The sequence below is a fragment of the Sinohyriopsis cumingii genome, chromosome 16 (genome assembly GCF_028554795.1).
Source record: "Sinohyriopsis cumingii isolate HCF-2022 chromosome 16, ASM2855479v2, whole genome shotgun sequence".
Taxonomy (NCBI): domain Eukaryota; kingdom Metazoa; phylum Mollusca; class Bivalvia; order Unionida; family Unionidae; genus Sinohyriopsis; species Sinohyriopsis cumingii.
In genome coordinates, this window is record NC_142976.1 from 47,108,704 (window position 1) to 47,128,700 (window position 19,997).

Consider the following 19,997-nt stretch of genomic DNA (forward strand, 5'->3'; position numbering starts at 1 on the left):
GGTAGATGCTCTACGTAAGGGGGTAAAAATAATAGAACGAGAAATGACCACACACACACAGAGACATATATATATATATATATATATATATATATATATATATATATATATATATATATATATATAAGTCGTTGAACACACACACAAACATACACATATATATTTTGTATTTTGCATTCAATCTTCAGCGCAGAACAATACAAATGTTGTATTTAAAAACAAGACTTTACGTCTGTAATCCAATTTAGAAGGCAGTATAAAGTAATAAATTGTATTGTATTACAGTATAAAGTAATAAAGTGTATTGTATTACAATATAAAGTAATAAAGTGTATTGTATTACATCTTGATGCTGACACCAAAACGGATTTTGTTGAAAGCTGGAAACCTTTAGGCTATTGCATCTATCGAAGATGGCATCGTGTTAGGTATTTAATTCTCATAAATCACGTCAGCCTGTCTCCAAATGCAATATGACATATACCTATTTTGTGATATTTTAATATGTTTAATCTATTATTCCAGAGATGACCAAAGAGTATGCATTGAGAAAAGTAGATAGAGTGGACTAAATTATTACTTCCTTTAAAAGCAACATTCTACTTATTCAAAGACCCGCTTACATGGGCTAATGTTTTGCTTATAAATAAGCCGCTCCGTTGTTGAAAAAACTGAATATACCTTTCCAAGAATATAAAACTGCAAATGCAAATACACTTAGATTCATAGATAGACATACAGATGTATAGAAACTAAACAGACAGAAAAATAGAAGGAAAGAGCGAAAATATGCGATTTAGTTAAGCATAGAAAAATAATACATGTTGAAAAGATAGACAAATAAACGAATGTATATATAGAATAAAGCTAAGGGAAAATAAAGGAAATAATCAATTGGATAATACGATTGCTTGGTGTGCTTTTGCTAATTAAGTTGATATACATGGAGAGAAAATCGAATCGATAATCCACATTTGCTACACTTTGAATGAATGTAGAACTATTTCGTGTGCTGATGTAAATTTTAAGGCGAATTACTGAAGAAAAAGGCACACTTTGATGCTCCTATAAACCAGCAAATACATTTTACAAACTTACAAATGACCTTTTTGCCTGAATAAGAAAACATGGCTACACTGAGTGGGGCACACTTAGCCCGCTGGTTATTAGACCAGGGTGGGGCACACTTAGCCCGCTTGATATTAGACTGGGTTTTACATTAACTAACATTTGTTAGTGGCTCAATGGCTTTTGTTATTACATGGAATTTTTAAATGATAATGTGAGATATACACCTTTTCAAAACTGGTTTTTCTCGTTTTTGCCCATATAAAATATTAATCATTGAATTAAAGTCTATATTTATATTGGGACAAATAGAATACACTCCTGTATGTACAGTGCGATGCGTAGACATTAAAATCGGATCTGTGTCACATGTCGATATTGTGTTGAAGCAATGCCCAAGCAAATTACAATTTCACATTTGAGATATTATTTACGTGTCAGCACGCCTTGCATTATGGCACATCCTGATATCGAGTTTCTTTCTTGTAACAAAAATGTGGTTAATGAAAAAATTGAAATATGCACATATATCACAGCTGTTCTTGGCTTAACGCCATGTTTCAGCACATTATACGCAATACATATTTGGTGGAGGAAGAACCCGGGGAAAACCCCAAGAAGAACTACTGTCCCATGTAAAGCTATTTGCAAGCTTTCTCACATACCCACGTTAGTCGTGCCGGAGACTCGAACCAACGTGGACAGAGGTGAGATGTCAGTGATCTGTAACGAAGAGTTCTTTAGACCACTCGACCACCAGACCCCGGGACCCAAATATCATAGTATTTTTCTTCATCATTAAATGATTTAAAATTACAAGGGTTATTTCATTTTCAAACTTAAATCTCATACTCGTACAAATGAGTGAAAAATCGACAATCAGGTAGGTTGCTTGTCGAGTGTGAGCAAAGAAGATAGACTGAAACTATGAAACAACTTTAGACTTTCCATTGATGTAACAGTAACCTTTTATACTCACTCTTCATTTAATTCATCCAAGTGCGTGATTCGCTACCGTGACTTTGCGGGAGTCAGCTACAGTGACATCATCGAAGTCGTGAAGAACCAAGGTATCACTGCCATTCGTTAAAGGACCGCGAAACCTGGAAACAGGAGAACAACATTCATGGGATGAAATAAACCTCAAAGGTCCCCATTCCAGAAGTCAGAAAGATAATAGAATCTACACTCTCCCTACATGGTAAAGACCAGTCCGAAGATAAAAAAGGATGCCCTAGTCTACTTCACGCAGCAACACCTTCAATTATTCTTTATTATAAACCTAAAAAACCACAATCTCTACACAGGCAATATTCAGTAATGTCCCAATACCAACATCACCAAGCAAGAAAGAGAATGCGTATCCCAACATGCAACACAAGGGGTCTGATAACCATATAAAACTGCAGCTCCAGGCCTACAGCCACAATATTTAGACCGAATATTCAATCCTAAGTCTTCATCTAATACTAAAGAACCAGCCAGCTTAGGTTCACTCAAGTTTGTAAAGAAGCCATAACACAGTTATGAAAAGCACTGAGAAAGTTTAACAATCGTCCGATACCTAAATATTTAAGTAGGTTCCGCATAATCCCGGATAATGTTCGTTGCATAGTTTCTACTTTAAACACGTTCCTATCTATAGCAAATATGAAACTTAGCCCTCAAAAGAAATGGGAGGGAAACAACAGCTCCTTCCGACATCTAAAATTAAACAATAAAATGTTAAACTCCTAAAATGACAGCAAATATACTTGCTGGTAGTTGTTATAATAAAGTCATCAACATATACTCATTAGGCAAATTTCCGAAGGCTGAAATTCCGAAAGAAAAGATACGTTAAAATTCACATAAAACAAAATTAAAATTATAATCAACCCTTGTCATATTTGGAATTTGTGGATGCTTTAAGCAATTTTAATGATACATCTACCTAGTTTGAAGAAGTATATTACTAGCTTTGAAACACGTAATGCAACCCTCACTAATCGCTCTTTTAGAAATTTTCAATGATTTATAGACCACTGGTAGTGTACCAAAACATTGCAAAGAGGCCACAGTAATACGTCTTCCTAAACCAGTTACAGATAGTAAATATCCTTACAAGTACAGTCCCATTACTTAGATGAGCTGTATCTTTGACATCACGAAATGTATTTCTTTTACAAAGTATTCTAAAATTAAGATCCAACATTTTAAACCCTGCTGTTGCAGCTGGTGTCCAATCCAAATATGATGCAGTGTACCAAATTAAACCAAACAGAACCTATACCTTTTGACATTAGAACATCTTACGGCCTTGAAATACTAAAACTGACCTTTCATAAATCCAGAAATAGTTTGTTTCTGTAACAAAAAGTCTTATTTATTAACTATCAGGCATCATGGAATAACAGGCTCCATGTGGTCAAACCAGGCTGATAACTACAAAAAAAAAAACAAAAAAAAAAAAACAAAAAACAAAAAAACAAACAAGCAAACAAAAAACAGTAAGGACGAGGTTGTCACTGCAAGAATTAGAATGGACCATACTGATATAATTCACTTCTACATAGGAAAAAGTGAAGTTCCACCTGTTTGCTCTTCTTGCAATGCCTCCTTCTCCATGAAGCACTTTCTGAGTAATTGTTTTAATTTCCAACCGAAACGCGATTGTAACGACAATGTTTATCACAAACATGAATGTTTTGATACGGTAAATGTGTCTTGTATATTACATTTCTTGGAATAAATTAAGACTTATTCTAAAATAAAGCTGGTATGCTATTTTATTTTATGAGTATTTTTAACCAACATTTATCATATTAATGACCATAATGTATCTCGAATTACTTAATTGCCCTTTATGCAACCTATTTACATTCCCATTTGATCGGTAAACTTCATATACTATCCTCGACATCTTATCGTTTTCTTAGCAACTTTAGCTCATTTGTAATAAAACAGTTTGATACATACATCTTTATCGTATAATAGAGCTGGATACCGTGAACAATTTTGTACCGCGGTATTTCTCATCGTACCGCTCGCTATACGTACTACGGTATCCCGTGTCATTTGTCAACGTACCGTGATACGTACTACGGTGTACCGCGGTATTTCTCATCGTACCGCGATACGTACTACGGTATACCGAGGCATTTGTCAACGTACCGCGATAGGTACTACGGTATACCGCGGTATTTCTCAACGTACTGCGACGCGTACTACGGTATACGGCGGTATTTCTCAATGTACTGAGATACGTACTACGGTATAACACGGGGTCCCGAGTGGCCGAGTGGTCTAAAGCGCTCTCCGTTAAGAATCACTGCCATCTCACCTCTGTCTGCGTGGGTTCGAGTCTCAGATTCGGCCAATTTGGGTATGTGAGAAAGCCTGCCAGTAGCTTCTCGTGTGTCGGTGGTTCTTTCCGGGGTTTTTCCGGGTTCTTCCTCCACCATTAATACTGGCCGCCATGTATAGCCTATTGTGTGCTGAAAAATGGCGTTCAACACTACAACAACAACAACGGTATAATACGGTATTTCTCAACGTACCGTGATACGTACTACGGTTATACGGCAGTTATATTAAGCACCAGCAATTCAATTTTATGTGGCAGAGGCCTGACACCTTTTTGTTTAATTCCGTCTGACAATAACTGGAAAAATATCTTGCTGATTTAAAGCAAAATAACTTCGTATTAAATCCATGCTATTATCAGAAAAAAAATATTGTCTTGAGTTAACAGAAAATAAAATATTTCAGATGAAAAGAAAATCACAGCCCCCCCCCCCGCCCGCCTCCACCAGAATCAAACACAAAATTTGTTCTCTTGCTACGTTTCACTGTCGGACTCCAGTCCAACGTACCTATCCGACCTCACCCATATGTACACACCAGCAAGATACTTACGCTCCCCTTCTGACAATCGTATACTCATTATTCCCACTATGAAAACAAAGTTATATGGACAGCGTTCTTTTACATACCAGGGCCCAGCAACTTGGAATGAATTGCCCACTGAACTTAGACACAAAGACACAGTGATCACATTCAAGACTGCTCTCAGAACTCACTTATTTCGAACTGCAAGAACAAACTTAAAGACATAATAATGTTTCCTACCTTAAATATTCTCAGCATGCTTTTTTGAATATTTTCTAAATTCATGGTGGTTTTTTTTGTAATCATATCATTTTATGTTTTTTTATCTTATAGGTGTTGTCTAATGTTGTAAAGCGCTTAGAGCTTCTAAAGATTAGGCGCTATACAATATTTCTCATTATTATTATTATTGACCGATACGACAGTAAAAAAAACACAAACTTACAAAACTAATAAGATATGCAAGGAAAGAAAATGAAGAAATTTTAAAGCAGCGAGATGGAAACTAGGACGTGGTAGATGACGCCACAAGAATACTCCTTTATGGAATTTTTGCGGACTAAATGAAGACAAAAGCAATCAAAAGGGATATAATAATTTTGTTTCAGGCTTTGATGTATGTTTGAGAAAAATGCGGACTTCACAACTTTACAAAATTGTGTCAGGTCACAAGTATTATAATAGAACAAAAATACACAAGTAGGCATAATGGCAGAATGGAGACATGGTTATCCATTGTTGGGAAAGCGTTCAAAGTGGGTTTAGAACTGTACTTGATCGAAGAAGATTTATATATTTGGTGCAAAATAGATGCAAATGTTTGCAATATTGATAAAGATACACTTATTTATTTATTTATTTGCCTACAGATGGTCCTACCATCTACAATCACACAAAAGTACCACACAGAATGCTTTAAACCGTTTTGCAGTCATGTCTAATTACCGGTATCCGGGTACTCTTTCGAAGACCCAAAGTCTGACAGTTTAGAAAGAAAACTTAGACTCTCTTTTGTATGTGCTTTTCTTCTTCGTACAAAACGATTCTAATCACCTTTCTGTAATGCAGATAGTTGAACATAATCGCATCCTTGTGTACCGGATCCATTAATTTCGTGTGAATGGTTTCGAGAGCTATTGTGAGTGGTCGTAAAATAGCTTCGATTTTTGTGTACAAGTAAAGACCTTGATGATAACCAAAATATAAATGCGTTGCTTTTGTGTCTATTCACACCAGTAAATTTATACATTTTTAAGCGTGGTACGTTCTGCTGTCAAGTTTTATTTTTCTCGTTGGGGAGAGGTTGCTAATGTGAAATAATGACCCGCGAACGGTAGTTAATGCATACAACAGGTAAATGAACGAATAGGTTATTGATTGTTCAGGTTATGTTGCGTTGATTTCGTTGTAGACCTCACGTTAGTCGGAATGGAAACATCACTTTGTTAAGTTTTGTAATTAAAATGTATTTGAGCTACATATATTTTGTAACCGCCTTTAGTATTTTCATCATGAAGCCAAGCTAACTAATGATACGACGTGCTCGCTCGCCCCTTTTACATCGTGGTCAAGGTCACAGTCAGTGAAGATTTCATTAGAGTTTCCTCATTTGTTAATATTTCGTAAACTCCATCATGGATTTTGTTTAAACTTTGGACAAATCATTATGAAGCTAAATAAATTCATTATATGGCACACACAAGCACTTGTTCCTTCGGTATTGTGGTTGATGCCACATTGGAAGAAAAGTTTCATGCAAATGTGAAGCAAGAAAAAAAAAAAGAACATGCAAATGTGAAATTCGAGTTTCGTGATGATGGTATTTTGTTGATTAGAGCAAATATTATATTTATTTTTTGCGTATTTGCCAATTTAAGAACCTTTCATTTGACGACGACTGTTGCCTTGAGGTCTTTGCAAATAGGGAAAACAAACCACTCTAACGCATATGTTGGTTGATTTGCTCGGCAATGAAACCTCTCCCTTGTAACAATAGTTAGCCTAGTAACTAAGGGACCTATCACTTAAGATTCTTTGGTGTGCATGTGCTTATGTGAGTGGTTTTATGAAAATGATTCACGGCCGTTCAAAAGAAAATTTACGCACCCCCCTCCCCCCCCTCCGGTGCTACAGACTTAAAATGTAAGCTCACAAACTATCTAGTGTGTTCAGTCTGACGTCATGTTCTTCTCCGAGGTAACCGGGTCAAAAACATCCTCTTGCTATAAATATAAAAATTTTGCAGACACATAGCAGCACATTCGGACCACCTTGGATATTTCTGCGACACAAAATTATCACTAAGGTGTATGTCAGAATTAAATTACAGCGCATTCATGCATATTTTTGGCATGAAAATTCTACGAAACCCTAACCCCAATCTGTTTGGCCCACTTCGGCTACTTTTACGAATTGATTGACCATAAGACTGACCGTGATGTTACTGCTTAAAATAGCTCGATGCATACGCAACTTCACCGTCAATCATTTGGCAATAACCGAGGTGATCCGAATGGCAGCTATCGGCACACTTTCGCAGCTATCGTTGCACTTTCGAAGCATGATTCGTAGAAAATGTGAATGACAGCTAGAAAGGCCATAAATAGTTGACCGTACCTGACTGATTTGTTCAATTGAAATCAATTGTTGCTTCATGGGATTTGTTCAAGCCTAAATAATAATAATAATAATAATATATATATATATATATATATATATATATATATATATATATATATATAAACCAATAAAATGGTAGATAAAATGACATTGGAGGATGGAGGAGGAATACGGATCAATTTATAAGAGCAAATTACAATTTTGTATAAAAACATTCCCGTTTGCGTATTTGAATTAAGTAACTGGAGTCCTTGTATTTATATTTATATCACTTTTCGTTCCATCTGTTTGTCGGCCTGGCTATATATTGTTAGAATAAACGGAACTACTACTACCACCACTATTCCTCTTTCACTTCATTCGGATTTCTCATACTGCTATGTCCCCAATTATGAACACAGGTAATATAAATGAAAAGTTTTGTTGTACATTACCAAAAAATGCACTTGGGCCGAGTGGTCTAAGGCACTCGCCTTTACAGACTACTAACATCTAGTCTCTGTCCCACGTGGGTGCGAGTCTGGGCTCGGTCATTGTGCGTATGTGAGAAATCTGCCAGTGGCTTCCCGGTTTTTCTTCCTCCACCAAATATAATTGCCGCTATGTATAGCCTATTATGTGCTTACAAACTGCGTTAAACCCACAATGCCAAACCAAACCCAATACACTATGTATTTTTATAATAATGCATATTAGATTCTTACTTACATGTCTATTTAAAATCCCATCAAGTGTTAACTCACGAACTATTTGGTGTGGTCACTCCGATACATGATGACTTATCCGGATAAAATTCCTCTCGCATAAATATACCAACCAATCCTTCCAGGAAATTTTCAAGCGTAGTACAACAAGGTTAGTTATTAATAGCTGACCTTTACTAACAGGCCTTTGTTGTTCAGTTAAGTTCTGCCCGAACATTTCGAGAGAGCTCGTATAACTTAACACATACTATGTATACCTTGTTCATTAGTTTATTCAAGCAAATCTAGGTCGATATATAACATAACAGTGGAATGATCGAATTGCGAGAGCATATTGCGATGTTTACTTAAATATCTTCCTATTTATTTAGTTGAATTCAGTAACTTGATTCCTGGCACTTGTCTGTCATTTTTTCCTCCTTCGTTTCGTCAGCCTGCGGGTACTGCTAGTATATACATGGAGCCACTACTACATCTACTAATTTGTCCTCCTCCTTTTTCCTCCTCGTGGATACTCCACTCCTCCTTTCTTCTCGTGCTACTGATCTCCTCTTCCCTCCTATTGGTACGCCTGTCATCCTTCTCTTTCCTCCTTGTGGTACTCCTCTCCTCCACTTCTTTTACTCCTCATGCTCATCTTCTTCTCCTCCTCTTTCCTTCTCATGTTACTCCTCTCTTCTTCCTCTTTCATCCTCATGCTACTCCTTTCCTCCTCCTTTTGCCACCATTAAAACTAAATCATCACTACATTTCTAACCAAACACTAACGCCACCACCACTAATATTAATTTTGAAATTTTAACCTTTACTACTAAATTAATCATTACCCCATCCCACAAAAAAAAAAAAAAAAAAAAAAAAAAAAAAAACCATTTGTCTAATCACTGGTAATACGTGCTGTATATTCTCATAAGCGTTTCCATTTCAAGTAATTTTTTCTATCTTGCATCTGAATGACCGAAACTTTATTTTTAAAATATCCAGTAAAACAACCACGAAAGCTTGCTGCGCCTACGTTGATTTATTTATTTCACCCCATTTTTAAAATACCACCACCATCATATCTGCTTTAAAGATACATGTCTAGTGGAACGACGGGATTTAAATCTTGCTTAATACCCTTGACATTACTTGGCCAGGGTTGTACTACCACCAAATAGTACCAAACCATATATGGCTTGAGTGTTCATGCCAGGGTAACTTATAATATTTATTACACCTCAGTGACCTGGAGTTTCTTTCATTCGACCTGTATTGGCTTAACTTGGATTGCCGACATCAACCCGTGTGTGCTTGTTAATGTGATGCAGTCCTTCAGCTTTAACGACAGTAGTGCAGACTGTAGTTCTGATGGTGGTGATGATAAGAGTGACGACCGAGAAAGCGACCACAGTAATAGTTATTATTACATCGTTATAGTTATTATTATTATTATTATTATTATTATTTTATTTTGGCTTGAAGAAACCCCATGAAGCAGTGGTAATACAGTTATTATTACATCGTTACAGTTATTATTATTATCGTTATCTTTTTTCTGTCTGTGTGTATCTATCTGTACACTAATATAATACAAGATAATGAAATACAACAGAAAAGTGACAAAAATAAAAGAGTAGTACTGTGTCATCTACCGTACTGATAAAACGAAACGTCTCAATACCTGCAATCATACAAATATGTAGTCATAGCCAGAGGCGTAGCTATGATATTTTGCGCCCGGGGACGAACTATAAAATTGGCACCCCAGCCCCCTCCCCGTTTAATCACATTTTTGAATATTACCCTTGTTTACTTATTATGATGTAACGTTGTAAGCCTCATTTTGGCGGCCCTGTACCTTGGCGCCCGGGGACATATGTACCCCCCTACCCCCCCCAGCTACGCCTCTGGTCATAGCAACTAGCACGGCTCTGATCTTTGAACATTTGTTTGACGATGCCAATACTTCAAAAACTATCATTACGTCTATATTGTTATGTGTTTAACATTAACTTTGAAATAGTAATGAAAAGAAAATGGACACCTTATACAAGTGTAACAATATATGTATTATTTCTACATGACAAATGTATGCATGCATGTTTTTGTATGCATGTGTGAGTGCGTGCCTGCTTGTATCATTTTTTCTTCCGCCAAAATTATACCATGTTAATAAAAATACGGATTATACATATTACCAGATTATGAGACACAACATAGAACCGAGAAAGAAAACAAGAGAAATACATCGTCAAGAACGCATTACAAGATGAAATTTATTAATACATACACTCAATAAAATAACCTCTAGGAGATTTTAGGACTAAATATTCCTTGGCATAATATGGTTATACGTATTTGTCTGGAACTGCTAATGCCTCAGCGAATCAATCATGTATTGTTACATAATTAACAATAACCTTGCAATCGAGATAAATCGATTTTTATCTGTGTTTCTGATTATGTTTTAGAATAATGATATACATAATTCTAAACCTGGTTTTTCGTAAGTTAAATAAATTATCCGTATCCAGTCGGACAAAATAAAAAGAAAGACACAGAATTGCAAAGTGCATATAAGTGGTAACAACATGTGTGTTTCTTACTACAACACAAATGTATGTATGTATGTATGTATGTATGTATGTATGTATGTATGTATGCATGCATGTCTACAACAACTAAGGTTACATTAGGTCAATCAAATTCAGGATGATACAAGATCACGAAACACAACAATGGATCAAAATAACAAATAGATGGAAAATAGATTCAGTATCATATGTAATCCTGAAATACTTCCATGAAAAACATTACAATCTAGAACAGTAATGCCGAATAGTGCGTCCATTATGTATGTATGCATGTATGTATGTATGCATGTATGTATGTGTGTGTGTAATGAGGCAGATATACAGATATAGATAGCAAGTAGGTAGATATTGTACGTAAGTAGGTAAAAATAATAGGACGAGCAATGAATATATATATATATATATATATATATATATATATATATATATATATATATATATATATATATATATATATCTTCAACGCAGAACGGTACAAATGTTGTATTTAAAAACAAGACGTTATCTCTGTAATCCAATTTGGAAGGCACTATAAAGTAATAAAGTGTATTGTATTACAGTATAAAGTAATAAAGTGTATTGTGTTACAGTATAAAGTAATAAAGTGTATTGTATTACAGTATAAAGTAATAAAGTGTATTGTATTACAGTATAAAGTAATAAAGTGTATTGTGTTACAGTATAAAGTAATAAAGTGTATTGCATTACAGTATAAAGTAATAAAGTGTATTGCATTACAGTATAAAGTAATAGTGTATTGCATTACAGTATAAAGTAATAGTGTATTGCATTACAGTATAAAGCAATAAAGTGTATTGCATTACAGTATAAAGTAATAAAGTGTATTGTGTTACAGTATAAAATAATACAGTGTATTGTATTACAGTATAAAGTAATAAAGTATTGTATTACAGTATAAAGTAATAAAGTGTATTGTATTACAGTATAAAGTAATAAAGTGTATTGTATTACAGTATAAAGTAATAGTGTATTGTATTACAGTATAAAGTAATAAAGTGTATTGTATTACAGTATAAAGTAATAAAGTGTATTGTATTACAGTATAAAGTAATAAAGTGTATTGTATTACAGTATAAAGTAATACAGTGTATTGTATTACAGTATAAAGTAATAGTGTATTGTATTACAGTATAAAGTAATAAAGTGTATTGTATTACAGTATAAAGTAATAGTGTATTGTATTACAGTATAAAGTAATAAAGTGTATTGTATTACAATATAAAGTAATACAGTGTATTGTATTACAGTATAAAGTAATACAGTGTATTGTATTACAGTATAAAGTAATACAGTGTATTGTATTACAGTATAAAGTAATAGTGTATTGTATTACAGTATAAAGTAATAAAGTGTATTGTATTACAGTATAAAGTAATACAGTGTATTGTATTACAGTATACAGTAATACAGTGTATTGTATTACAGTATAAAGTAATACAGTGTATTGTATTACAGTATAAAGTAATAAAGTGTATTGTATTACAGTATAAAGTAATAAAGTGTATTGTATGACGAACATTGTGTTCAGAAAGATTGACACTCCAAGCATATATAACAGCAAAAATTCTTGATGGCTGACACCTAATCTGTTTGCAATGGATTTTGTTGAAAGCTGAAAACATTTAGCCTAATGTATCTACCGAAGATGGCATCGTGTTTGATATTTAATTATCATAAATCACGTCAGACAATATCCAAATGCAATATGACATATACCAATTTTGTTATATTTTATTATTTTGTATGTATTATTCCAGAGATGACCAAAGAGTATGTATTGAAAAAAGTAAATAGAGTGGACTAAATGATTCATTTCATTAGAAGCAACACACTACTTATTCCCCGCTTACATGGGCTAACGTTTTGCTTAAAAATAAGCCGCTCCGTTGTTGAAAAAACTGAATAAACCTTTACCAGGAAAATAAAACTGCAAAAGCAAACACACATAGCTTTACAGATAGATGGGCAGATGTATGGAAACTAAACAGACAGAAAAATAGAAGGAAAGAGCGAAAATATGCGATTTAGTTAAACATAGAAAAATAATACATGTCGAAAAGATAGACAAATAAACGAATGTATATATAGAATAAAGCTAAGGGAAAATAAAGGAAATAATCAATTGGATAATACGATTGCTTGGTGTGCTTTTGTTGATTAAGTTGATATACATGGAGAGAAAATCGAATCGATAATCCACATTTGCTACACTTTGAATGAATGTAGAACTATTTCGTGTGCTAGACAGACAGACAAATAGCAGGAAGAAGCGAAAATACACGATTTAGTTTACAAAGAAAAAGAATACATGTCGAAAACATAGATAAATAAACAAATGTAAGATAGGAAAACGCTGAAAGAAATTAAGGAAAGAATCAATTGGATAATACGATTGCATTGTGTGCTTTTGCTAATTAACTTGATGTACATGGAGAGAAATACGAATGGATAATCCACATTTGCTACAATTTGAATGAATGTTGAACTATTTCGTGTCCTGATGTAAATTTTAAGGCGAATTACTGAAGACAAATGTGCACTTTGATGCTCCTATAAACCAGCAAATACATTTTACAAACATACAAATGACCAGGCTATTTGCCTGAATACGAAAATATTGCTAGACTGGGTGGGGCACACTTAGCCCGCTGGATATTAGACCAGGTTTTACATTAACTAACATTTGTTAGTGGCTCAGTGGCTTTTCTTATTACAAGGAATTTTTAAATGGTAACGTGAGATATACACCTTTTGAAAACTGATTTTTCTCGATTTTGCCAATATAAAACATTAAACATTGAATTAAAGTCTATATTTATATTGGGACAAATAGAATACACTCCTGTATGTACAGTGCGATGATTATTCCTTAAAATCGGATCTGTATCACATGTCGATATTGTGTTGAAGCAATGCCCAAGAAAATTATAATTTCACATATGAGATTATTTGCGTGTCAGCACACCTTGCATTATGGCACATTCTGATATCGAGTTTCTTTCTTGTAACAAAAATGGTTAATGAAATATTTAAACATTCACATATGTCACAATTGTTCTCGGCTTAACGCCATTTTTCAGCACATTATACGCAATACATACTTGGCGGAGGAAGAACCCGGGGGAAAACCCCAAGAAGAACCACTGTCCCATGTAACGCTAATTGCAAGCTTTCTCACATACCCACGTTAGTCGTGCCCGAGACTTGAACCAACGCGGACAGAGGTGAGATGTCAGTGATCTGTAACGAAGAGTTCTTTAGACCACTCGACCACCTGAACCCGGAACCCAAATATCATAGTATTTTTCTTCATCATTAAATGATTTAAAATTACATGGGTTGTTTCATTTTCATAATTTATATCTCTACTCGTACAAAACAACCAGGTAGCTTGCTATTAGAGTGTGAGCGAAGAAGATAGACTGAAACTTTGAAACAACTTTAGACTTTCCCATGATGCAACAGTAACCTTTTATACTCGCTCTTCATTTAATTCATCCAAGGGAGTGATTCGCTGCCGTGACTTTGCGGGAGACAGCTACAGTGACCTCATCGAAGCCGTAAAGAACCAAGGTATCACTGCCATTCATTGAATCCGTATCAGACGTGGAAGAAATACCATCATACTTGCCTTCAACACGCCAACGCTACCAAAGGTAGTGGAAGTTGGAGTTTTGCAGATCAAGGTTGGGATATACATCTGAGATTCACTTCGATACTACGAATTTCAGAAGCACTGCGACCAAGAAGACATATTTTGCAAAGAGCATGTGTATTACCTATGCGGCGACTATTCCCGTATGGAATCCCAGCGAAAAGCCATCCCACACTGTATAAAGTATGGCAAAGACCATGTCAACTTAAAGGACCGCGAAACCTGGAAACAGGATAAGAAAATTCATGGGATGAAATGAACCTCAAAGGTCAACATTCCAGAAGTGAGAAAGATAATAGAATCTACACTCTCCCTACATGGTAAATACCAGTACTTGACGCAGCAACACCTTCAATTATTCTTTATTATAAACCTAAAAAAAGCCACAATTTCTACACAGACAACATTCATTAATGCCCCAATACCAAAATCGCCAAGCAAGAAAGAGAATGCGTATCCCAACATGCAGCACAAGGGGTCTGATAACCATATAAATCTGCAGCTCCAGACGTACAACCAGAATATTTAGACCGAATATTCAATCCTAAGTCTTCATCTAATACTAAAGAACCAGCCCACCAAGGGTCACTGAAGATCGTAAAGAAGCCATACGACAGTTATGACAAGCATTGAGAAAGTTTAACAATCGTCCGATATCAACATATTTAAGCAGGTTCCGCATAATCCAGGATAATGTTCGTTGCATAGTTAACGAATGTAAGAACATCCTCGAAAAAAATGTTTCTACTTTAAACACTTTCCTATCTATTGCAAGTATGGAACACAGTCCTCAAAAGAAATGGGAGGGAAACAACAGCTCTTTCAGACATCTAAAATTAAACAATAAAAAATGAAACTCCTAAAATGACATAGCAAATATACTTGCTGGTGGTTTTTATAATAAAGTCATTAACATACAATCATTAGGCAAATCTTCGAAGGCTGAAACTCCGAAAGAAAAGATGCATTAAAATTTACATAAAACAAAATTCAGAAAATTATAATCAACCCTTGTCATATTTGGAATTTGTGGATGCTTTAAGCAATTGTCATGATACGTCTACCTGGTTTGACGAAGTATATTACTAGCTTTGAAACACGTAATGCAACCCTCACTAATCGCTCTTTTAGAAATTTTCAATGATTTATAGACCACTGGTAGTGTACCAAAACATTACAAAGAAGCCACAGTAATACCTCTTCCTAAACCAGGTACAGATAGCAAATATCCTTACAACTACCGTCCCATTACGTAGACGAGCTGTATCTGTAAAAAAATGAGCCACCTCTATGACATCAAGAAATGTATTTCTTTTACAAAGTATTCTAAAATTAAGATCCAACATTTTAAATCCTGATATTATACAGTTTACCAAATTAAACCAAATAGCACCCATACCTTTGACATCAGAACATCTTTCGGTCTTGACAAAATCGGATATTATCAGCTGAAATCGGGGCAGTGGAATACCTTACCCCTAAATGTATCGAATACACGCCGATTTGAAACTCGGATATCTTCTCTGATTCACTGTCAGTACGTTAGTAACCACACAATATGAAGAGGGAAAGCTCTTAATGATCAATATTTTTATCAAACGTACCGATCTTTGTATCTCTCACAATTTAGTATACTGTTGGTTACCTAGTCATATCGTTATTAAATGTGACGAGGAACAGATCGGGCTGCCATATTAGCCCTATATTTACAACCATCTGATTTTAAATGTCATACACTGATTTGAAACCTGGCATTTAAAAGTCATTTTTAGTAACTATCAGGCATCATGAAATGATGATATTCAATAACTGGTTCCATGTGATCAAACCAGCTGATAACCCCTTTCCTAAAAAAAAAAAAAATAACATCAATAAGGACGAGGTCGTCACTGCAAGAATTAGAATGGAACTTACTAGCTTACTAATATAGTACACTTCTACATAGGAAAAAGTGAAGTTCCACCTGTTTGCGCTTCTTGCAATGCCTCTTTCTCCATGAAACACTTTCTGAATAATTGTTTTAATCTCCAACCGAAACGCTTTCGTAACGAAAATGTTTATCATATACAGGAATGTTTTGATACGGTAAATGTGTTTTGTATATCATATTTCTTGGAATAAATTAAGACTTATTCTAAAATAAAGCTGGTATGCTATTTTATTTTATGAGTATTTTTAATCAACATTTATAATGTTAATGACCATAATGTATCTGGAATTACTTAATTGCCCTTTATGCAACCTAATTATATTCCCATTTGATCGGTAAACTTTATATACTAGTATTATCCTCGACATCTCATCGTTTTCTTTGCGGCTGTAGTGCTCATTCGTAATGAAACATTTGGATACACCTATCTTTATCGTATAATAGAGCTGGGTTCCGTGAACAATTTTGTACGGCGGTATTGCTCAACGTAACGCGATACGTATCTCTGTATACCGCGGTATTTCTCAACGTAACGCGATACGTATCTCTGTATACCGCAATTAAATTAGGGATCAACAATTCGATTTTCTGTGGCAGAGGCCTGACACTGCTTTTGTTTAATTCCGTCTGACAATAATTGGAAAATATCTTCCTCTGTTTTAAAGCACAAAAATCGTATTAAATCCATGATATTATTAGAAAAAAATATGTCTTGAGTTAACAGAAAATAAAATATTTAAGATAAACGAAAATCACAGCCCCCCCCCCCCAATGAATGCCATAATTAAATGTCCAGTACCTTGTAGTAGATGCGTCTGCTATGTATATGTTAATTGTTGTACAAGGTGAATCTAAAAATTGCAATTGTATTGCGATGATTAAGCTTACACTATAGCTGATAACGTAAGAGACACGGTGCTGACATAAGAGAGACTATTGATAAAATTATGTAGTGTTGATACAGAAGAATTTTCTAGCTACACTATTGATATTATAGGCGAGCAAACTTTGACTGAGATGCGAAACCCCCCGGAAGATTTTTGTCAGAGCGGGCCAATAAACATTAAACATGCTTACCCGACCCCCAAAATAACCGAGAAAATATTTAGTGAACTTGAGAAATTACGTATAATTCAGACAGAAAACAAGTGCGCTCTTGACAATCGCAATTACTGAGGAAAGATATTCCTTAGTGAAAATCTGAATTTTAGCACTCTCGTCTCAATCATTCTGTATTTCAACCTTTTGATTATCATGAGTCTGTTAGAGCACGATGTCTAATAGATCTACGCGTGGTCTTTATGCCTTTATATTGCATTTTCATGTTTGTTTCCTTTCAAAAAGTTTTCAATCTATTGCATGATAAGCATCTGAGATCACTGTCAACAAGGTACATCATCAACGTCTGATATTACACTGAACAGGATGCACGATGGACGCCTGAGATTACTGCCAACATGATGCTTCTGAGATTACTGTCATCATGGTGCATTCTCCGAGTCGGAGATCGCTGTCAACATGGTGTATGATCGGCGACTGAGATTATTGTCAACACAGTGCACGATAGGCATACGAGATCACTGTCAACACAGTACATGACCGGCTACGCGATTGAAGCGTAATGCGCTGATTATAATCTGGTCATGTACGTTTTATTTCATCCATCCATCCATTGACCGATACGACAGTAAAAACACAAACTTACAAAACTAATAAGATATGCAAGGAAAGAAAATGAAAATTTTTAAAACAGCAAGATGGGAATTAGGACGTGGTACATGGTGCCACAAGAATACTCTTATTTTGGAATTTTTGCGGACTAAATATAGACAAAAACAATCAAAAGGAATCGCGTAATTTTGTTTCAGACTTTAATATGTTTGAGAAATATGCGGACTTCACAAGTTAAAAAAACATGTGTCTGGTTATATGGAATATAATAAAAGAAAAATAGATACACAAGAAGACACAAAGGCAGAGTGGAGACATTGTTATTCATTGTAGGGAAATCGTTCAAATTGGGTTTAAAATTGTACTTCATCTAGGAAGATTGAACTATTTGGTGCAATATAGATACAAATGTTTGCAATATTGATAAAGATACAATTATTTGTTTCCTTTATTTGTCTCCAGATGGTCCTACCATCTACAATCACAAAAACGTACCACAATGCTTTAAACCGTTTTGCATTCATGTCGTATTATCCGTATCCGGGTACTCTTTCAAAGACGCAAATATCGTCTGATAAATTCAAGACCCCATTATTTTCCCTACAATCACCTTTCTGTAATGCAGATAGTTGAACATAATCGCATCCTTGTGTACCGGATCCATTAATTTCGTGTGAATGGTTTCGACAGCTATTGTGACTGGTCGTAAAATAGTTCAGATTTTTGTGTACAAATAAAGACCTGGATGATAACCAAGCTATAAATGCGTTGTTTTGCGTCCATTCACACCAGTACATTTATACATTTGTAAGCGTGGTACGTTCTGCTGTCAAGTTTTATTTCCCACTGGGGATAGGTTGCTTATGTGAACCGTAGTTAATGCATATAAAAGGTAAATGAACGAATCGGTTATTGATTATTCAGGTTATGCTGCGTTGATTTTGTTGTAGACCTAACGTTAGTCGGAAAGGAAACGTAACTTGCTTAAGTTTTGTAATTAAAATGAATTTGAGCTTATATTTTGTAACCGCCTTTAGTATTTCATGATGAAGCCAAACTAATGATACGACGTGCTCACTCACCCCATTTACATCGTGGTCAAGGTCACAGTCACTGAAAAGTTTCAATTAGAGTTTCCTCATTTGTTAGTATTTCATAAACTCCATTATGAACTTTGTTTAAGCTTTGCACAAATCATTATGAAACAAACATTTCATTATATGGCACACACACGCACTTGTCCCTTCGGCATGGTGGTTGAAGTCACATTGGAAGAAAAGTTGCGTTAAGGTTTTGGATAAAGGTTTTAATTTGGGTATATTTCCTACATACCTTAACAAATTTCTTCATCCTTGGCATGAATGAGAATGGCGCGAAGATAATTCATGCTACAACATGTTTGCTTGCCCATTTGCAAGGTCACAGTCATTGCATATATGCTAATATTGTTTCTGTTTTGGATGATTTTTTAAAAAGTTGTTAACAGTTATTCTGCGATACGCTAGCTCGCCTCTTTGACATATGCGGTCACGGTTACAATTTCTATTTAGGTATAAATATTTTAATTTCCTTACGTTTACATAACTTCTCGATGGAAGTTCTACTTGGGACAAATTATTACGCTAAGACGATAAATACCACAACATGAAGGCTCAACCCTTTGTCGTTGGGATCAAGGTCACACTTTTTACGGTAATATCGTGGGCATTAAATACAGGTCCTGACCATCTTGCTTATATATCACTGGCTCATAACTTCCATGATTTCATTTAATTCCATGATTTCATTTAATTTTTCCATAGTTCAAGAGTGACTTCAATGATTTTTATCAAAGGCAACGATTGGCGTTTCATATTTGGTGGTCAGATGAGGGAACACAATAA

At 34.9% G+C, this 19,997-nt stretch overlaps 1 protein-coding gene across 1 annotated transcript in view; it reads right to left on the minus strand.

The window, feature by feature from the left end:
- Positions 1-8,366, minus strand: part of LOC149780355 (uncharacterized) — a 137,585-nt gene extending 129,219 nt beyond the window's left edge. Inside the window, exons 1-2 of the mRNA XM_089937251.1 lie at positions 8,266-8,366; positions 2,048-2,171 (exon numbers count right to left, since the gene is read on the minus strand). The gene's annotated coding sequence lies outside the window, so the exon portion shown is untranslated. The remainder of the gene's footprint in view (positions 1-2,047; positions 2,172-8,265) is intronic.
- Between the last annotated feature and the right edge of the window lie 11,631 nt (positions 8,367-19,997).